The sequence below is a fragment of the Dermochelys coriacea genome, chromosome 1, assembly GCF_009764565.3.
Source record: "Dermochelys coriacea isolate rDerCor1 chromosome 1, rDerCor1.pri.v4, whole genome shotgun sequence".
NCBI classification, from domain to species: domain Eukaryota; kingdom Metazoa; phylum Chordata; order Testudines; family Dermochelyidae; genus Dermochelys; species Dermochelys coriacea.
The window spans coordinates 136,265,048-136,283,320 of NC_050068.2; the positions used below are offsets into that span (position 1 = coordinate 136,265,048).

The 18,273-nt window shown below is 42.6% G+C and overlaps 1 long non-coding RNA gene across 1 annotated transcript; it reads right to left on the reverse strand.

The window, feature by feature from the left end:
* Positions 1-859: 859 nt before the first annotated feature.
* LOC122457881 lies at positions 860-15,790 on the reverse strand. The gene is made up of 3 exons (XR_006277575.1): positions 15,618-15,790; positions 7,582-7,699; positions 860-3,036 (listed from the first exon to the last, which is right to left on the reverse strand). It is a non-coding gene; the product is annotated as an uncharacterized LOC122457881 (long non-coding RNA).
* Between the last annotated feature and the right edge of the window lie 2,483 nt (positions 15,791-18,273).

Here is an 18,273-nt window from a genome sequence, read left to right on the forward strand (position 1 = left end):
TGGTACTGAAGTTAGGCTTACCGGCTTGTAATTGCCTCTGGAGCCCTTTTTAAAAATTGGCATCACATTAGCTATTCTCCAGTCATTTGGTACAGAAGTTGGTTTAAATTATAGGTTACAGACGATTGTAGTTCTGCAATTTCACATTTGAGTTCCTTCAAAACTCTTGGGTGAATACCATCTGGTCCTGGTCACTTATTACTGTTTATTTTATCAATTTGTTCCAAAACCTCCTTTAATGACACCCCAATCTGGAACAGTTCCTCAGATTTGTTTCCTAAAAAGAATTGTAAGGTAAAATAGTTTCCTGAATGATAAAAGGTCACACCTCATTGCAAAATTTATATAAAAGCATATCAGTCCCTGCTTAGTACAAATCCTTCAGTACTAGTTTGAAGTTGGGGTATTTATTGTTATTGGAGATGGAAGTAAGAGACAGATGGAGCAGTGAGTGTGTTTCTTGACAGTGCTGTTGGCAATATGAACCTGGGAAGAAATGTACAAGACTCTTCCCTTAACATCTTATGTCTTTAAGGCTTTGGGTGGATAAGGTGTGTCCTGCAGCCTTCATTGTCACTAGACATAGTTTTTGTTTGCTAATATATACAACATGTAACTTTCCCAAAGATCTTTTGGTGTTAAAGGTGATGTTTTGAAATAATGGAGCTGATCCTCCCCTACCTTGCACGTTGTGCTGTCACTTACACCTGTGCAAAGTGTGTGAGAGTGGTAGCATTTTACATCACACTTGCTCTGCTTAGGTATAAATGGCTATACAAGGTGGGAATCATATTTTGTTATCTGTATTGAAATCCATGTTTTGTAACTGAAACCTCTTAAAAATCATTTCATTCCAACACCCTTTTTAACTGTAACTTTATTTTAGCTGTAGACAAGGAGGTCAGGTGGGAATGGAGAAGCAGGTAGCAGAAAGCAATAATAGTTTTGTGCTAAAGACGACCTAACTGTGTTTTTTCCCCTCAAATATTCACACTCTACCCACACCTGCTACACCAGTTAATCCAGCAGCATTATGCTGAACATTTGAAAATACAAAGCCATCTTATATAGCAGCATGAGGATCAGTTGTGTAACATGTGCCACGCTGAATCATAAGGTTAACACAATGGAAAATCACTATCAGTGCTGCAGCCAACATAAAGTGCACTGTGGAAATCATTTAACTGCAACCTTAAGGACTCATGAAGGACTCATGTTCTATTATTTTTCAGTAATTCCTTAGGTGTATGTTATTGCCACAGTAAATGTTAAAATTGAATGAGCAAATTGTTGACAGAGTAGTTCCTATTGTAGCTCCATTTAAGTACACCAGAAACATTAACTCAGTCAAATCATGAGGAGTATATAAAATAAACAGATGCAAGACAAACAGAAATGAAAAGGGAATGTACATACACTTTCTTGCAACACTATTCACAACACCTGGAATTTGAACTAGGAGAACAACTTAAAACAGCTGGTAAGCTAGTCTAATTCATCTCCTGCTCCATCTGCCTGGAAAATATCTGATACTCATACAAATTGATGAGCAGCTTCCTCATTGTGTGGCAGTAATTATAATCTACCATGTTGGTATTAGAGTAAAGGGTCCTTAATGCTTAGGAAAATCTGTAGAAATTTACTCAGAGGTTTTCAAATACAATTATTTCCGCATATAATCACATACCTGCCATGGCAAATTCAGAAATGTTGTTGCCTCAAACAAAGGATCTCTGTTCCTTGGTATATGTAGCCTCATTGCCATACTATCTTATTACGCCTAGTGTATTTCAACATAGAAAGCACAATCTGACACTGGTGCCCTATTCCTAGGAAGAGATGGGTTTTGTTATTTTTTACACCAGTTCTGTAAGGGCAGTGTTAGGACTGGTTTATCTCTGGTTGTCTGATTTATCTCTGGTTATCTGGGGTTCTTGTACTTGTCTTAGGCAAGTAGATAAAGTGTTTAGTTTGTTAGATTGTATCATATTGTTGCCCCTTCTTCTGACAGTCATGTCCTATTATGACATTTGCATTTCCCCTCTGCGTGTTAGCAGTTTGTTTGGGGCCTTTTAGGCCAGCTTTCCAATGGAGGAGAAATAAATTATACAAATCTGGTTCAGTGAGGGGCGCACACAAGGAGGGGGGCAAGCAGGGGCAGGGGCCCTCCCAATAATCGGCAGGGGCACAGAATGCCCCCAGGGCCATGGCAGGGGTATAGAGCTCCTTGGGCCCCCCGGGGCACGGCGGGAAGCCTGATCTCCTCTGGCCCCAGGGCCTTGGCAGGGGCACAGAACATGCTGCTCTGAAAGCAGTCAGTTTTTATTCCTGCAAACACCACGGGTATAGTCTAAGTGTAACTTGTTTTATTTATGCACACATCGCTATCCCCAATCCTAGAACAGAGCTGGGCAAACTGCATTCGGAGCCATCCCTTCTTTCAGTAATCTGAGTTCAACACTAATGTCTAGTTCCTACACAGCACTAATTGATTCCAAGAAGAGACTAAGGCAGAGATCAAACTGTCTTGCCCCCACACTTTTCTCTAAAGGACCACTGCCTCCTCACAGAACAATTCATAAACAAAGAACATCACACAACATGTCTTCCCAAGAAATAGAAATTGAAAGGCTATGAGTAATGGTGCCACCTGGTGATACCTTCCATACCGTAACAATATGCTTAATGTTCTGCTAGGTGTGGCTAGTGTTCTGTTGTGGGTTAAGAATTATGCCTTCTCCAGCTGGAATGCAATGAGGCAGCAAAATTGTAGAGCTGTCATACAGGCAGAGCAAGACCGCCTCTCTCTTTGCAGAGTTGGATCTGATCCAAGTTGACTTACTAATGCAAAGTCGATGTTTTTGTTGTGTTTTTCTTTGGGTTGTTGTTTTCGTTTGGGTGCTTTTGGAGATTTGAGGAGGTAGATGAAAAGCTTCTGGAACAGATGTAGTAAGCAAGGTAGAGTGATCAATTAGATGAATATAGGTGTCCCTGAGTGAAAAGTGTAGGTGTTGCCATTGCCTCACCTCACTGAATCTGAAAAAACAGATGACATCCAATTTTTAAATTGGATTAGATAATGTGTTCTCCCAGCTGCAGTGTAAAGAGGACCCAAATGTGCAGGCAAAGTCCTGGGAGCCTGTATAGAGGGAACGACAGCTCTGCAGATTCCCCCTTTTTGCCCCCATTCGCCTGTATGGGGCTGCTTCAAATCACCTCCACAAAATATCCCCTTGGTGGAGAAAGGATGTGGGGGTGAAGTGAGAGCTCACTATATGGCATGTTCCCCCTACACCATGGTGTAAAATCCACAGAGGAAAATGAAAGCCAGAATAGAGAATGCATGAGCAGCACTAACTGGTCAATCTGATTTTTCTTTAAGGTGTAGCACCGAGGGTGACCCTGTGGCCAATGGCAGCACTTCAGAGTTGTTCTTCGGTGATTCCAAACTTGGGGGTATGGATTCCCATAGAATCCATGTTTTGCCTTCCCTGGTCCCACCTTCTGACTCTTTTGCTGGCCTAAAGAATTAGGATGGAGGGGAAAATGTACTTAAAGGATGGCTCTGTAAGAGCCTCTGAGCCTGATTGGCCATTGCCTTGCGCCTTGTGTAGTCACTTACATTTCTGCCAGGCAAAGTGTGTGTCAAATGTATTCAGATCAGAGTAGCAACTCTTTACATCCATTTTGCTCAGCCCAGGTGTTTGACTACACAAGGGCAAAGCTGTGATGAATCAGGCCAATTGTTTTAGTATATCCTTTTCCTTCTGTGCATTTCTATTTAGTTGGCATTGAGAATGACCTTAAGCATGAGTTAAAAGAGAGAATTAAAAGAACAAAGAACATGAAGAAAATAAAGAGTTACATTAGTCAGAAACTTTATCCTGTCAAAAAAGAGTCAGACACTGGAAGTGACTTCTTAAATAATATCTCTGAGAGCAAGAAATCTTAAACACTTAGGCTCATGTCTAAGGGTATTCCCTCCCTACATCACAGATGGAATTATCAGTAAAATAAAAAAATGCCAGCAGCCTAAAGGTTAATTGCAGCATGATCCCTGATTTGCTAGTAGGTGTGTAATCAGGAGTCTTTCTGGCACACTAATCAATCAACAGTGTGCTTCCAACAGGAAGCTTTCACCAGAGATGAAACTCTGTGTCCGTCACCACATTTCTGCAGACTTACCAACTGAAATGAGAAAAGAAAGCTGCAGTAAACAAATGGAAAAGTCCCTCCTAGCAAAAGTAGAATAGAAGGGGCATTTATCACATGTCAGACACAGGCATCAGCGGGACTTCTGTGTTCTCACAAGGTATGTGGGTCAAAAAAAGAGTGTTGCACAATATAAAATCCTCATTTCAGTCCCTAAAATACACTCACTGCTTTCATAATGCCTACAGAGAGCAACATCAACTAGCATCACCACAAAAGAGCCCCAAGATACTTCCTCCTGCGGGTAGCTCAGCATGTCCAAGAACACTGAATTTCTCATACCAAATATCAGGCCGGTGGTCCAGCTAGACCAGCATAACAACTTGTCTGTGTACCTAACAGCCACCAACCTGCACCGTTCACCCAGCTCTGCTTTTAGAACAAACTGAGCCACTGACCTATACATTCACCCTAGCAAAATGTACTTTTCCTTCTAAGGGGAGGGGGGAAACGCCAGAAAACAGTCAACATAAGAATTTTCCACATACGGAAGGTGACAAATTTAAATTCAAAAGTCAATGAGATTTATAATACATACTATTTTAATATTTATATCTCAGAGTCTAAATGAACTGAAATGATAGTCAAAACAAACCGTTCTTACCTTATTGAAACAAAATGTTTTGACACTATCAAAATGAAACAAGAAAGCAGGAACATTTTGTTCTGACACTTTTCCATCAAAAATTTCATCTTAACTGACATTTCCTGAGAAATGTTTTGACTCTGAAGAAACTGCCTTTTCCAGTGGAAAACTGTTCTCTTGAAAAATATTCGATATAGGCTTCTGTGCCGCTTAGATAAGTTTGAAATTTTCACCCAGCTTTCTTTTCTCAAGGATCTATAGAAATATGAAATCCCTCAGTATGTTTCCTGAAACAAAATCTCACAAATCTATAGTGGGAAATTATTTTAATGTAAGGCAGGGACAGTGATATAGCTGTATCATTATATGGAGCACATACATACCGTGCTATAACTAACACGATGACACAGAAATTGTTACTTAACGGAAAAACAAAAATCAAATGGGGATTTCTGTTGGGCCTTTACCAGTGGTGCCTTCCAGATAGAAGAGTTTGTTCTGTTCAGGTCACCTATTCAGAACACCAAAGTTTACTATGCTTAATCCGTTTGTCATTTAGTAGTTGAGAACCTCAAAACATGTGTGACACAATATCATCTGTTAGTGATAGTTAGTGATTAGTCTGACACTAATGAAACAAGAGCTCATTTATTTTAGTTCTGAATCCTGAGGGGTGTTGTCCCACAATAAGCTAGAGAGCATCATAAGTATTGTGTGAGTAGCACAGTTAATTGCATTATTTGACTGTCTGACTTAATTACCTTTAACGTGAAAAACATATTTAATAACAACTGTGCAATGGAAAAAAAAACTCCCCTATCTTCATAGTGTAACCTACTGTTCAGTGGCTACACCATATGCTCTGGCAGAAAACCTGTGGAAAGACACATTTGGGATGGGGAGTTAAACATCTCCATGAGATTCTATACGTGGAATATTCCCGGCCACTGTCCTCCTGAGTCCCTAGAGGTATGGAGGGGAGTGCAGGGTAGGAGGCAAGCTCTTTCCCAAACTCATAGATCTCGAGATCTTCATGGATACGGAAACAGTCTGCTTCCTGTACAGCCAGCACTAAGACTGTGCATGTGCTTGAAAGGTACCAGATGGATGTCAGGGAAATCTGGGGTGGAGGTGCAGTGTTCAGGCTAGTAGCAAAAGAAAATAAGAGCCAGCTGATGCCATTGAATTCATTGCTTGCCATGATTGTTACGGGGTTTGTTTTTTTAGCTTCTGCTGATTGTTGTCCAGTGATTGGTTAAGAGAAATGAGTGACTAGCAGAGGCAGAACAGTGAACAGGGAGCTGTGAAAGAGATACCTAATTTAGCTTCAACAGCATGCCTAACTTCCATGCAAATTGGATGTTGGTTCACATGTCCAATTAGCTGTGCCATCTATGTACTTGTGGGAGTCGCACATGCAAACTCAGAATTTTTGCATATGGAATTGTGCATGCCTATGTTTGATAATCATGAACTAAATAACCAAACAAGTTTTTAAAACTAATCCAGTACATTTTCAGAAAATATGATGGAAATCTTATAAATGTTGCATCATATATTAAAGGCACATTTTCAAAAAGGATCGGGACCCATATTTGAGATACTTTTATTTACTTCTATGGAAAAAGCCATTACATTTTTGTATCCATTTCTTTTTAATTCTTCTGTTCAAGAATAGTTTCAATTCTCCTATTTCTTTAAGGAAACATCAGTGCCAGCAGCTCTGCACTCATGAGCAATCCTAGAATAACAAACCAATGTGTGCATGCAAAGGAAGGGAAAAAGCAGTTCTGAAACAATTTTCATTTTTAAACTTCTGGAGGGATCATTGAAGGGGAAAAATTATTCCATATACTTCTCTGCCAAATTAGTTAGCTGGAAGTCAAACAGTTCATAACCTTGGATGATTTCCTTTCCTAAAATTTTTTCATTTGGTCACATTTCAATTACTCAATTAAAAACATGCTTATTAACAAGATAGATAACCATGTATGAATGGTATAGAACTTGTAAATACAGAATGCTGCACTGTGTATGTACATCAATGCAAGAAACTTGTTTGATTTTAAAACTGAATGACACCTATAGAAGGGACCTTAGGAGCTTTTCATTCTTTAAACATCACCATACTAACTGGTGTTGAAATAAATGGGCTTTTGTTGTAACAGAGCTTGTTCTCACAGTAGTCTTTGTGCATTACCATGCAGTATAAGTTTTAGGGCAAATGCGACTTTCAGATTGGCATGCAAATGAAAATGCATTTAATATATCAGAGTTACATTCAGAATGTATTTTAAATTAATATAAAAATTAGAGACAACACATACAGTACAAGTATTTAGCCTAAGTTGAACAAGTAAAAAAACCCCAATACCTCCAATAAGTATACATTGTATTATTAATTTATATTATTGTAATGCCTACCAGTCCCAGTCATGGACCAAGATCCAATTGTGTTAGGTGCTGTACAAACACTGCACAAAAAAAGATAGTCCCGGCCCCAAAAAGCCTACAATGCTAAGCATGAGACAAGAGACAGGTGGATACAGACAGAGTACAAAGAAACAATGAGACAATACTGATCCCCATGGCTGTGGTCACATCACACCAGCATGATGTAACATCACATTTATAGAAAGGTACCTCCCTCTTCAGAGTTACAGGAGGATTGGGCCCATGTCACTGCCTTTGTCTGAAAGTGAGGAGATGTCAGTGTCGGGCTATCATTCAGTTTTCAAATATGTCACCTAAATGTAAGGAATAAAATAGAACACCTCACGCACTTGTCTGAATCGTTCAGCAGCAGCTTGCGTGACAGGCCACTTTTAGTGATGATATAACGTTTAATTCAATTCTACACATGCTTCGTGTCAATATCTCTATAGCTGATCTCAAGCCTTCCTGAGAAAAAAGGGAAGAGAGTACATAAACAGCATCCTGCCATACAGCAGAAAAATGTAACTGCTATTGGAAACAGAAGTAGTTTGGGGGTTGAGAGAGATTAGAAATGTGCTATTTGAAGGCTTGTATGTGAGGTGTTTGCTATCTTACAAGAGTAAAATGTATAAAATGGATTAAGAACTTTTAAGGGGTTAATGTCACAGCCCTGGTTCAGTTTCTGCTGCCAAATCCTCACCAGGCTGTTGTGCTTGGATCTGTTTGCTTTTAGGCTCTCCACGGACTGGGTAGGCTCCAGTCATTGTCTGTGTCCTGGACCTTGGCCACACTTACCAAGCATGGGCTGTGCCTGGTGCCATTTTGAGGGAAGGGCGTCACAGTCTAGCTGCCCGAGGCCCCGAGATTAGTGCTGAACCCCATAAGTTTTCTAAGTGCTTTAAGCACATCCCTCCCAGAGCTTCACCCTCATTGGGTATTCTGTTTTACTGTTTGTCAGGGACATAGTTGAAGCAAATCAGACAGACATTGCAGAGGGATTTTTAAACCATTCACTATTTACTTTAGACAACACAAGAGATACACAGACCCATGCAAAATCAGAAACATCTGTATACAATTCCCTGCCTCAGTTTCCTCACCAATCCTGAGCATTCTGTAGGATTTTTCAGTGTCTTTTCAGGGTTCCAGGTACCCTCTCCATGGCCCTCACTTTTCTGATTCATGGAGTCTTCTCTCTAACGCCTACAGCCACCGTCCTTTAGCTTTGGCTGCCACTGCAGTCAAACAGTTCCCTCTTGCTTAGGAGGCATGCCTCTTTGATCCTCTCCCTGAACTTCTCAGCATCTGTTTTCTTAAAGGCCTACACTAACAACTCTGCCTCTCCCTTCCCCTTTTGGGGATTTTTTCCACTTAAGAACGGCCATACTGGGTCAGAGCAAAGGTCCATCTAGCCCAGTATCCAGTCTTCCAACAGTGGCCGATGCCAAGTGCCCCAGAGAGAATGAACAGAACAGGTAATTATCAAGTGATCTATTCCCTGTTGCTCATTCCCAGCTTCTGGCAAACAGAGGCTAGGGACACCATCCCTGCCCATTCTGGCTAATAGCCATTGATGGACCTATCCTCCATGAATGAATCTAATTCTTTTTTGAACTTCCCTCTCCGGAGAGAACGGGTTTTAACTAGGTTGCAGCTACTCTGTTGTTCTACTAGGGCAAACTTTATTCAGTTGTCAAAGGGCCTCAACAACCATCCTATTCAGAAGCTACCCAGGTACCAGTCCCTCTTTCCTCAGAACAATAAATGTGATGCAAAACTACTGTGAAGACAACCTATAGTATATAAACATAATATCAAACCACATTCATACGTTGTATAAGGACAGAATTCCCCCAGACTGTCACAGTTAGCATGTCTTTATCTTCTCCCTCCATGTCTTTTTCCCTTCCCCAGCATTATTGAGAGGCTAGCTAGGGGTGGGCTTAAAATCAATTGACCTATTAATTATTTTATTATGGACCCCAGCATCATGAGCAGGATTGCGCTAGGCACAAATATAGAACAAAAAAGATGGTCTCTGTCCCAAAAGCGTTACCTGGAGGGTGGGACTTTGTCCTCCAGCTGCACCCGCTCTGCCTGGCATGTTCAGCTCTTCCTGGCAGCCAGGCCCCAGAGGCACAGCCGGATGCTGCCCGGTGCAGCGCAGCAGCTGCCTGGGAGAGCACCTGGCTGTGGCAGCAGCAGCAGGCTGCCCGCCAGCCAGGCTCAGCTTCAGGAGACAGGAGCCGATTCTGAGCATGCTGGAGGGGCTGGGGGGCTCCAGTTCGCTTGGTCATGTCCCCAGAAGCTGAGCCGGGGCAGGAGACAGCCCAGTGCTGCTGCAGCCAGGCACTCTCCCAGGCAACTGCCGCGCTGCACCGGGCAGCATCCCAGGCAATGTGGCTGGAACAGGAGAGGCTCTGGCCCCGCCCCTTCCTCTCCCCACCCAGGCCGGCTGCTGGAGGGGCACTTGACCCTTTGCGATCTGTGCCTATGGCAGCTCCTCGGCCCACATTCATTTGCGAGCTAGCCTGTTTTCATCTAATTTGAACTGGGAGGTTTGTCCCCACTGATGGTCTGCAGCTCTGCCCAGTCATTTCCACTGCAACTACAAAGCCCTGAATATGTGCTTAAAGGATTGAGGAAGGGTGGGTGATGCTTGGCTCAGCTCCTCATATGCATACTGGCCAGGTCAGTCAGTATTTGGCCTCTTTTTATCACCTCTGTCTCGGAAAGCAGAGGAGAGTATCTGGTTCTAGTCTTCTATAGCGCTTTCCATGCAGTGACAAATCCCCACAACATTCCTGTGAAGTTGGGAGGTAACATTATCTACACCTTACAGACAGGGAAGTGCCAGCGCAAGGGAGGGTACAGATGTGTGGGTGGATGCAGTGGCATAGCCAGGAAGAGAACCACATCCTTACTCCTAGGCCTGGGCTTTAGCTGTATACCGTGGCTCCTTCCCTAGTAAGATACTTAGGCGAGTCTGTCTTTTGTTTTAAGTTAAACACGGACCTTTTCCCGCTTCTGACTTTTATTTTAACATCACTTTTCTGGGACGAAGCCTGTCCATCAGCATTTGGCAATTCTCACTTCAGGATAAACACGACTCCTCTGAAAAAGGTAGTCCCCATTCTGAGCCTCAGAAGGAATCTGCTTTTCTAGGGTCAGATCCCACATGACGTGCTCAAGGGAATTTACTTGTCAAATGCTTTTCCATGAGGCCTATGCCATAGAATCATAAACAGCTTCAAATATCCATCACAGTGCATTTCTTCTCAGGGCATACGCGATTGAATATATTTAGTTATTAACCAGCAGTAGTTTTGTTTATTGGTGACCATTGCTGTCCCGAGGGTTCGTCTTTGCAGAGTTAGAACACCTTGAGAAATCACGTTAACCAACACGTTGCTAAACAGAACTTTGCTGTAAGTGTACACATGGACCCAGATGTGCCTACCACCCTATTATCTGATCGTCAGTAAACCTCAAGCCCTATAAATTCATGTTTAACATCTTAGTAGCTAACATGACTTTTCTGAAGTCAGTTTTCAAGAGAACACAAGTACTTAGCTGCTCAGTGAAATCAAAGGAAATGTAATGATTTACTGTACTATTGTAAAACTCTAAGGGCCAGATTCTTTCCCCAACGACTACTGAAGTTGACAGGAACTAAGGACAGTGGTGAACTGGAGCCGGTTCCCACCGGTTCGCTAGAACCGGTTGTTAAATTTAGAAGCCCTTTTAGAACCAGGTTGTTCTGTGAGCGACAACCGGTTCTAAAAGGGCTTCTAAATTTAACCTGCCAAAAGTGGCACCTTAGGCGCCAACTCCATGGGTGCTCCAGGGGTGGAGCACCCAAGGGGAAAATTTGGTGGGTGCAGAGCACCCACCGGCAGCTCCCTGCCCCACCCCCGGCACAGCCCTGGCTCCAGCTCACCTCTGCTCCGCCTCCTCCCCTGAACGCGCCGCCCCGCTCTGCTTCTCCATCCCCCCACCCCAGGCTTCCCGCAAATCAGCTGTTCGCATGGGAAGCCGGGGCGGGCTGAGAAGCAGAGCAGGGCGGTGTGTTCAGGGGAGGAGACGGAGCAGAGGTGAGGTGAGCTGGGGCTGTGCACGGGGTGGGGAGTTGCTGGTGGGTGCTCCAGCCCCGGAGCATCCAGGGAGTTGGCGCCCAAGGTGCCACTTTTGATGTGATCAGTGGGGGAGCAGCCACTTCCCCTGCTCCCCCCCCCAGCTATGCTCCCCCACCCCTGGGAGCCAGAGGGACCTGCCGGATGCTTCCTGGGAGCTGCCCCAGGTAAGCACCTCTGGGACTCCCCACCTTGCCCCCCAGCAGGTGCCTCTGGCTCTTAGGGGTGGGGTGGGCACCCACTATGGTGGCCCACCAGACCCTCCTGCCTGGTTCTGGGGGCAGTCAGGGGACAGGGGAGGGGGGTGGATGGGGTTGGGGGGGCATCAAGGAATGCGGGGGGGGCAGGAGTCCCGGGGGGCGGGGTGGGCCATGACCCCCTCTTGGGGTGAGGAGGGAACCCGTTGTTAAGATTTTGGCAGCTCATCACTGACTAACGGTAAAATCTTGACCATAGCTACATGCTCACACAAGGGAGTAAGTGGATGAACAGCATCTCCTTGCTTCCTTAGCAATGGTAGTAATATGGGAGAGACCAGCTTTCACAAGTCTGCTACTCCTCGTCCTCCCCTGTGGGATGAGAAATGCGTGGGAAGAGGCAAGAAATGGGTGGAGCCTTGAATCCATCCCACCCCTCAACAAGCAATATTATGCTCATGAAGATAGAGAAATGTCTGACTTCTGCCAATATTGCAGATTTACACTGGTGTTTCAGAGCAGAACTAGGCCCATCACTCCCAAGTGTTCTGGTACACAAATAATCTAACTGAAAATATTTGCCACATACAGGACTTGATCTTGCAAGCACATGATTGCTCCAGTCTAGCTCAAGGGTAGATGGAGGCTATACTTGGGACACAAATAGTGTTAATCAATATGGTGGGGATTTTCAAAGCTACCTAAGGGATTTGGCCCCCACATTCCAGAATTAAAATGATGGAATTAAGGGTCTAAATTCCTTAGGCAGCTCTGAAAAATCGCAGTCTAGGTCCAATTCTCTACACTGACACATAGTTAAGTCTCAAGTCCCTGGCATGTCTGCTTGCTTACTCATAATTACATAAGGGAGAGGGGTCTTTGAGGATTGTGCTTTGTCTCCTCATTCATACTAATGGGGCAGGTAGCTACATATTCTTCATTCTATGCTCCTGCTTCTAGACAAGGAATGCAGTGGTGCTCTTACGAATATAAAATAGAGTTCCCCTGCACTCTCTCTCCTGCTCATTACTTTTTACCTTGCACTTATATAGGCAACACTCAGTACCAGAGCTGTTCAGGATTACGCCCCTCAGGGTATCTGCACTAAGGATACTGTTGAAATGCTTAACCATGAGTCAGAGGGAACCTGCTTTGGTAACACAGAGGACATGAATAATATTATGAAGCTCTAACTTTGCAAACTTACTATAACATCAGGGACATGTACTAGGAGCACCAAGAGAAAAGCAACTGAACTAAGAAATGTCAATGAGCTCCAGAGATTCTTGTCCTTGTCCTGTGAATTAACCTTTCCCCACTCCACTTTCCATCAGTACGCAATTAGATTTAACAGGTTTAGGCATATTATTGCTAGTGGACAGTTCCTGTCAAAGCTCATCCGCAGTCACCTCCAAATTAATATTTTATTGGAGGAAATTAACAAAATGAAACCAAGCCTGACTATTTACCACCAGTGACATTTCTATGAACCATATGATGGTTGGTCAGCTTGCTATGGATAGCGCACATATTACTAGCTGTATTGAGGCCTGTTTTGCCCCAGGGATTTTTAAGGCAGAATACACTCTTCATATCATTCTATCATGGAAGCTCTGAGTAAGGGGCAGCATGTAGTTGTGCTGTCCTGGGAGCAGACCAGGGACCAGATAATGACTCTGAGTTGCAAAGTGGTCCCGGATTCCTCCCTTTATGCAGGGTAGAACTAATCAGCACTAGCTCTACGGTTGACTGTGATTGTTCCCACCTCTGCGCTAGCTCAGCTGCGCTGGACTTTGTTTTGTCTGGGAAGAGAGTGTGTCAAAGCTGTGCCATTCCCTGCCCCTGCCCGCCCTCCTGTGGAAAAAGAGGAGTAGGAGCCATGCTCTGTTGTGGGGCAGTAATGGTGATCAATCCCACGTTGCTGCTAACAATAAGGGTAACCAAGAGGTGACTTATACACCCTCTGTGTGGGTAGCCAGGGTCAAGTTTTTGCTTATAGCTCCTTTTAACTTCATTGGCAGACAGGGGAGCTGGAACAATTTGTATAGTCAGGGTGCTGAGAGCCATTGTACCAAACGTAAACCCTGTATATGATTGAAACCACTTCAAGCCAGGGGGTGCAGCAGCACCCCCACCATCCCTAGTTCCAGCACCTATGTTGCTAGATGGGGAAAGAATCTGTTCCTAAGATATTTACATTAGTGTAGCAAATTACCGTCATGGCACCTGTAGGTCTCCTGCAGCGTTAAAAGTTTCTCTTTCCATCGTTGAAACTTTATTCCTTACACATGTAAATCTGCATCTTTCAAAGTGAATCTCATTTTGTTGTTTTCTGCCCATGTTTCTAATCTCTCTAGTTTCCTTTTCATTATTTCTTGGTTCTGACTGGTGTCACACTCTTCTCTGTTTGATTCTATCTGTGAATTTCATTAGTGCGCTGTTTGCTCCATTTTTAGATTAGCAGGAACAAAAATGGACCTTTCAGTTGCCTACTAACCAGTTCCCTCAACCTAACATTGTATCATTGATCGTTATAAGGCTGAGCCAGTTTTCCATTCCCACAACAAGCCCATTTCAACGCAAGGTTTCAAGTAAGATTTTAGTAAAGAATCCAATACAGTGCCTCTCAAAATCTAAATATATTCCATTGACTATGCTCTCCTTATCCCCTATTTCTGTAATTTCACTCACATTTAGCTTAAACAACTCGATACGGCTAGGCATGCAATAACAAGTAGCAACGTGACTTAGGGTGTTCAAGAACTAATTAATTTAATTTGTGTAGGCTGAAAAATCAAGTCGGTTCAGTAATGTAGCAAATCAAGTTGATTACAAGGTTGCAGTGACAACAGATATAGTTTGACAGTCTCAGCAGTTCTGGACAAAGTCAGTTTGCCTGTCACATGTGCCGAGAGTGGCACGAAGGAGACAGAGCTATGTGCACCTCAGATAAAATGATTTTTAAAACCAACAGGAAGTGACTGCACTAAATGTAAGCACGATTTTCCATTTTTAGGGCAGCTGAGACAGGCACCCTGATGTGTGGAAAGCAACATCACGATGTATCCTTTATTTATTTTAACCTGAGCGTTGCTTGTTATTTTAAGCTATGTGACAGTGACATGCTCCTAATCAGTCATCTCACACTCACCAAGGGGTTAGAGTTCTCTTTCTAGTGGATAGCAGGGGTTTGAAATGAACCTCAGAGACTTCCCCACAGATGTCAAAAGAGAAACAACAGTAGTGGGGAAGAAAGTTGAGACATAGTGGCTCGCTCCTCCCCTTCTCAAATAGCCAACATATCCTAGGTTATAAATATGTTACAGTTGCTGTAGTAAAACCTAAAAAAGAGGTTTGCCTTTCTTTAGCTTTTTCTGACTCTCTGACGGGGAGACAAGAGGTGAGGAAACACAGGCTGACAAAGAGAATTGTTCCTTTCTGATCTGTGAGGCAGGCATAGCTACTCAGCATTGTAAAACGAATGGGCACAGCTACTTTCCTCCTTCTTCTGCTTATGCATCTGGAAGCTGTACTGGCTACAGCTTGTGACCGTGGCTGCAGCACTTTAATGCAAGTGCTGAGGGGCCACTTATCAACCTTCCCTTTGTTGGAAAGGTTGCAAACATCCAAGTCCCATTACAGCATTGTACACACTGCTGGAAGAAGGGAGATAGGTCTTGACAGGGTAGCCTGTAGGGACAGTGGCTTCACCAGCCATCACTACCAATGATCACATTGCTGCAGGTATGTGAGCAATAACTTTGGTAAGTGAAAATCCACAATCAGCTTTAATGCTAATCAAAACAAACTGCAATTAGAGGCACAGCTAAACATAGTCCATCTCCCCCTGTATTTTCCACTAAATGAATCCGATGAAGTGAGCTGTAGCTCACGAAAGCTTATGCTCAAATAAATGTGTTAGTCTCTAAGGTGCCACAAGTACTCCTTTTCTTTATGCGAATACAGACTAACACGGCTGCTACTCTGAAAATAGTCCATGTCTGCAGCCCTGTGCATTTGATTTGTTAGGTATATGAACTCAGAAGTACATACCTTTTTTAAACTCTTTGAGTGAAGGGACTTTGTCTTTCATAAACTGCTTAAGCTTCATTTACACTTATGGTACTGTATAAATAATAAAAAACTGAGGCTTATCATCAAATGTTACAATAAGCTCTTATCTGATCAATTTTTACAGTAGCTACTGGAGTGAGTGGTAACTGACCTATCATGTGACAGAGGCATTAAACATTTGTAGTCCTGATCTATATCAGGTGACTGGTATTAGGAAATAAAGTCCAGCTGCTTATAATTCTCCTGTGTGTGTCACACCTTAGCTAAGATCATTACAAGAATGAAAGATACTAGCGAGGGGTGTTAGATGAAGTTACGACCCATGAATAGCAATAGTGTGACCTATCGATGCATCTTTTCATGAAAATGGAAGAGCAAGAGGCAAATAACTTTCACCTGGCTTCTAGTATTCATTCACCTACGCAGTAAGAAAAAAAAGTATGGCTTCTGTTTTAATCATGTAGGAAACAAGCTAGGTAACCGGTAATAACACATTGTGTTGTTATAGAGATTATATTTTTCAGAGTAGCAGCCGTGTTAGTCTGTATTCGCAAAAAGAAAAGGAGTACTTGTGGCACCTTAGAGACTAACAAATTTATTTGAGCATAAGCTTTCGTGAGCTACAGCTCACTTCATCGGATGCATTTGATGCATCGGATGCATCCGACTAAAAATTAGTTAGCAAGGATGCATCCGACGAAGTGAGCTGTAGCTCACGAAAGCTTATGCTCAAATAAATTTGTTAGTCTCTAAGGTGCCACAAGTACTCCTTTTCTTTTTGCGAATACAGACTAACACGGCTGCTACTCTGAAAAATATAATCTCTATAACAACACAATGTGTTATTACCGGTTACCTAGCTTGTTTCCTACATGATTAAAACAGAAGCCATACTTTTTTTTCTTACTGCGTAGGTGAATGAATACTAGAAGCCAGGTGAAAGCTTACATTGATACTTTGCCCAACAACAAGAAAAGGAAAGTTTTGGTTTGGCAGAATAATCCAAATGATGTTGGTTTGCACTTGTGCACAATAGGTGAGACTTATTTGCATTATTAAATGTTTCTATTTCATTATTAATTATTAACTGTTTTGATTAGAGTAGCTACTTTTAAGGAACTCCTTGGATTTTTGTTGGTCTCTACAGCTGATCTGAAGGAGTCATCTATGAAGCAGATTTTCAGAATCATTCTGTGCTTACATTTACACATCTGATGTATGCAAATTCTCAATGTGTGCACTCAAACCAGGTATTTGTGTCCCTACATAGCCATATCTGCTGGTAAATAGTTGATTTACATGTGAACATCTGATACTTGCACATACTGCATACTTGTATACCTATTAATACACTAGGAGCATTCAAATGAGTACATGTGCCTCGCTTGGAAATGTATCCTTGCATGGGTATACTATTATCTATTATTTGTTTAGCAATGTTCTTGGTGCTGTACAAAACAAAGAAAAAGAGAGAGTTCCTGCACTCAGGAATTTATAATATACAGACTTAGAAAACAACAATTTCAGTGTATAGCATTTGGCAGTATCGCTTTGGGAAAAAATATAATTATTTTTAATGGTATGAATAAATCAATATTCTTTGTGCCACTAATGTGCCTTTTAGCTCTCTGATGAGCTGCATCCTCTAGGGTGGAAGCTCTAGTTTCAGTATTCAGCTTGACCAAAAAGGTCACTGCATTTAAATCTAAGACACTCCACTCTGAAATTAAATCCATAATAGTTTCTCTTGTGTACCAATCAGTTGCCAGGTATTGAGTTACAGCAGAAACACACTCTCACTTCCTGAAGCACATTAAGGATTGATGTGTTAGGCCTTCCATGTCTGGAGAATTGAAGGAAATAATCATTAAAAATGTAAATTCAGTGCTCTTGAAAGATGACCTCTGATTTCTTTTGATTATCACACTGAAATGTGTACTTTATCTTGAAACTTTAACAAAGCTTATCTGCCACTGTCAGAGTTTAGGCAGTAATGAGCTATGTTCTTGAAAAATCATTCTCTCTCTCTCTCTTGCTATTTCCAGTGTAGAGTGAGACAATCTCTGAGGATCTCAAATCCCTTGAAGGAATCCAACCACACATTGTTTCAGCTGTTCCTCTGTTCCAGGTCAACTAGTTTTCCTTAAATTCCTCACAAGTGCTGCCATGACCTAATATTATAGCTTAAATACTAAGTTTCAGCCTCAGATACCCTTATTCAAGTTGAACTGAACTCTGGAACGGAACATCCCATGAAATTCCATGTAACTCGGACTGAGTAAAGGCATCAAGACACAGCCTTAAATATTTAAGAGGAATTGGTCCTTCCATTCTGCCCTCTCTCTGAATTATTAACTTCATTTCTTCATTTTAATGGGGGTCCCTGTTTTCTCCATACTACCCTCTCCATTTGAGTCTTGGGCAGCTGTCAAGGTTCCTTCCCCACTCTGAACTCTAGGGTACAGATGTGGGGACCTGCATGAAAAACCCCCTAAGCTTATTTTACCAGCTTAGGTTAAAATTTCCCAAAGTACAAACTATTTTACCTTTTGCCCTTGGACTTTATTGCTGCCACCACTAAGCGTCTAACAAATATATAACAGGGAAAGAGCCCGCTTGGAAACGTCTTTCCCCC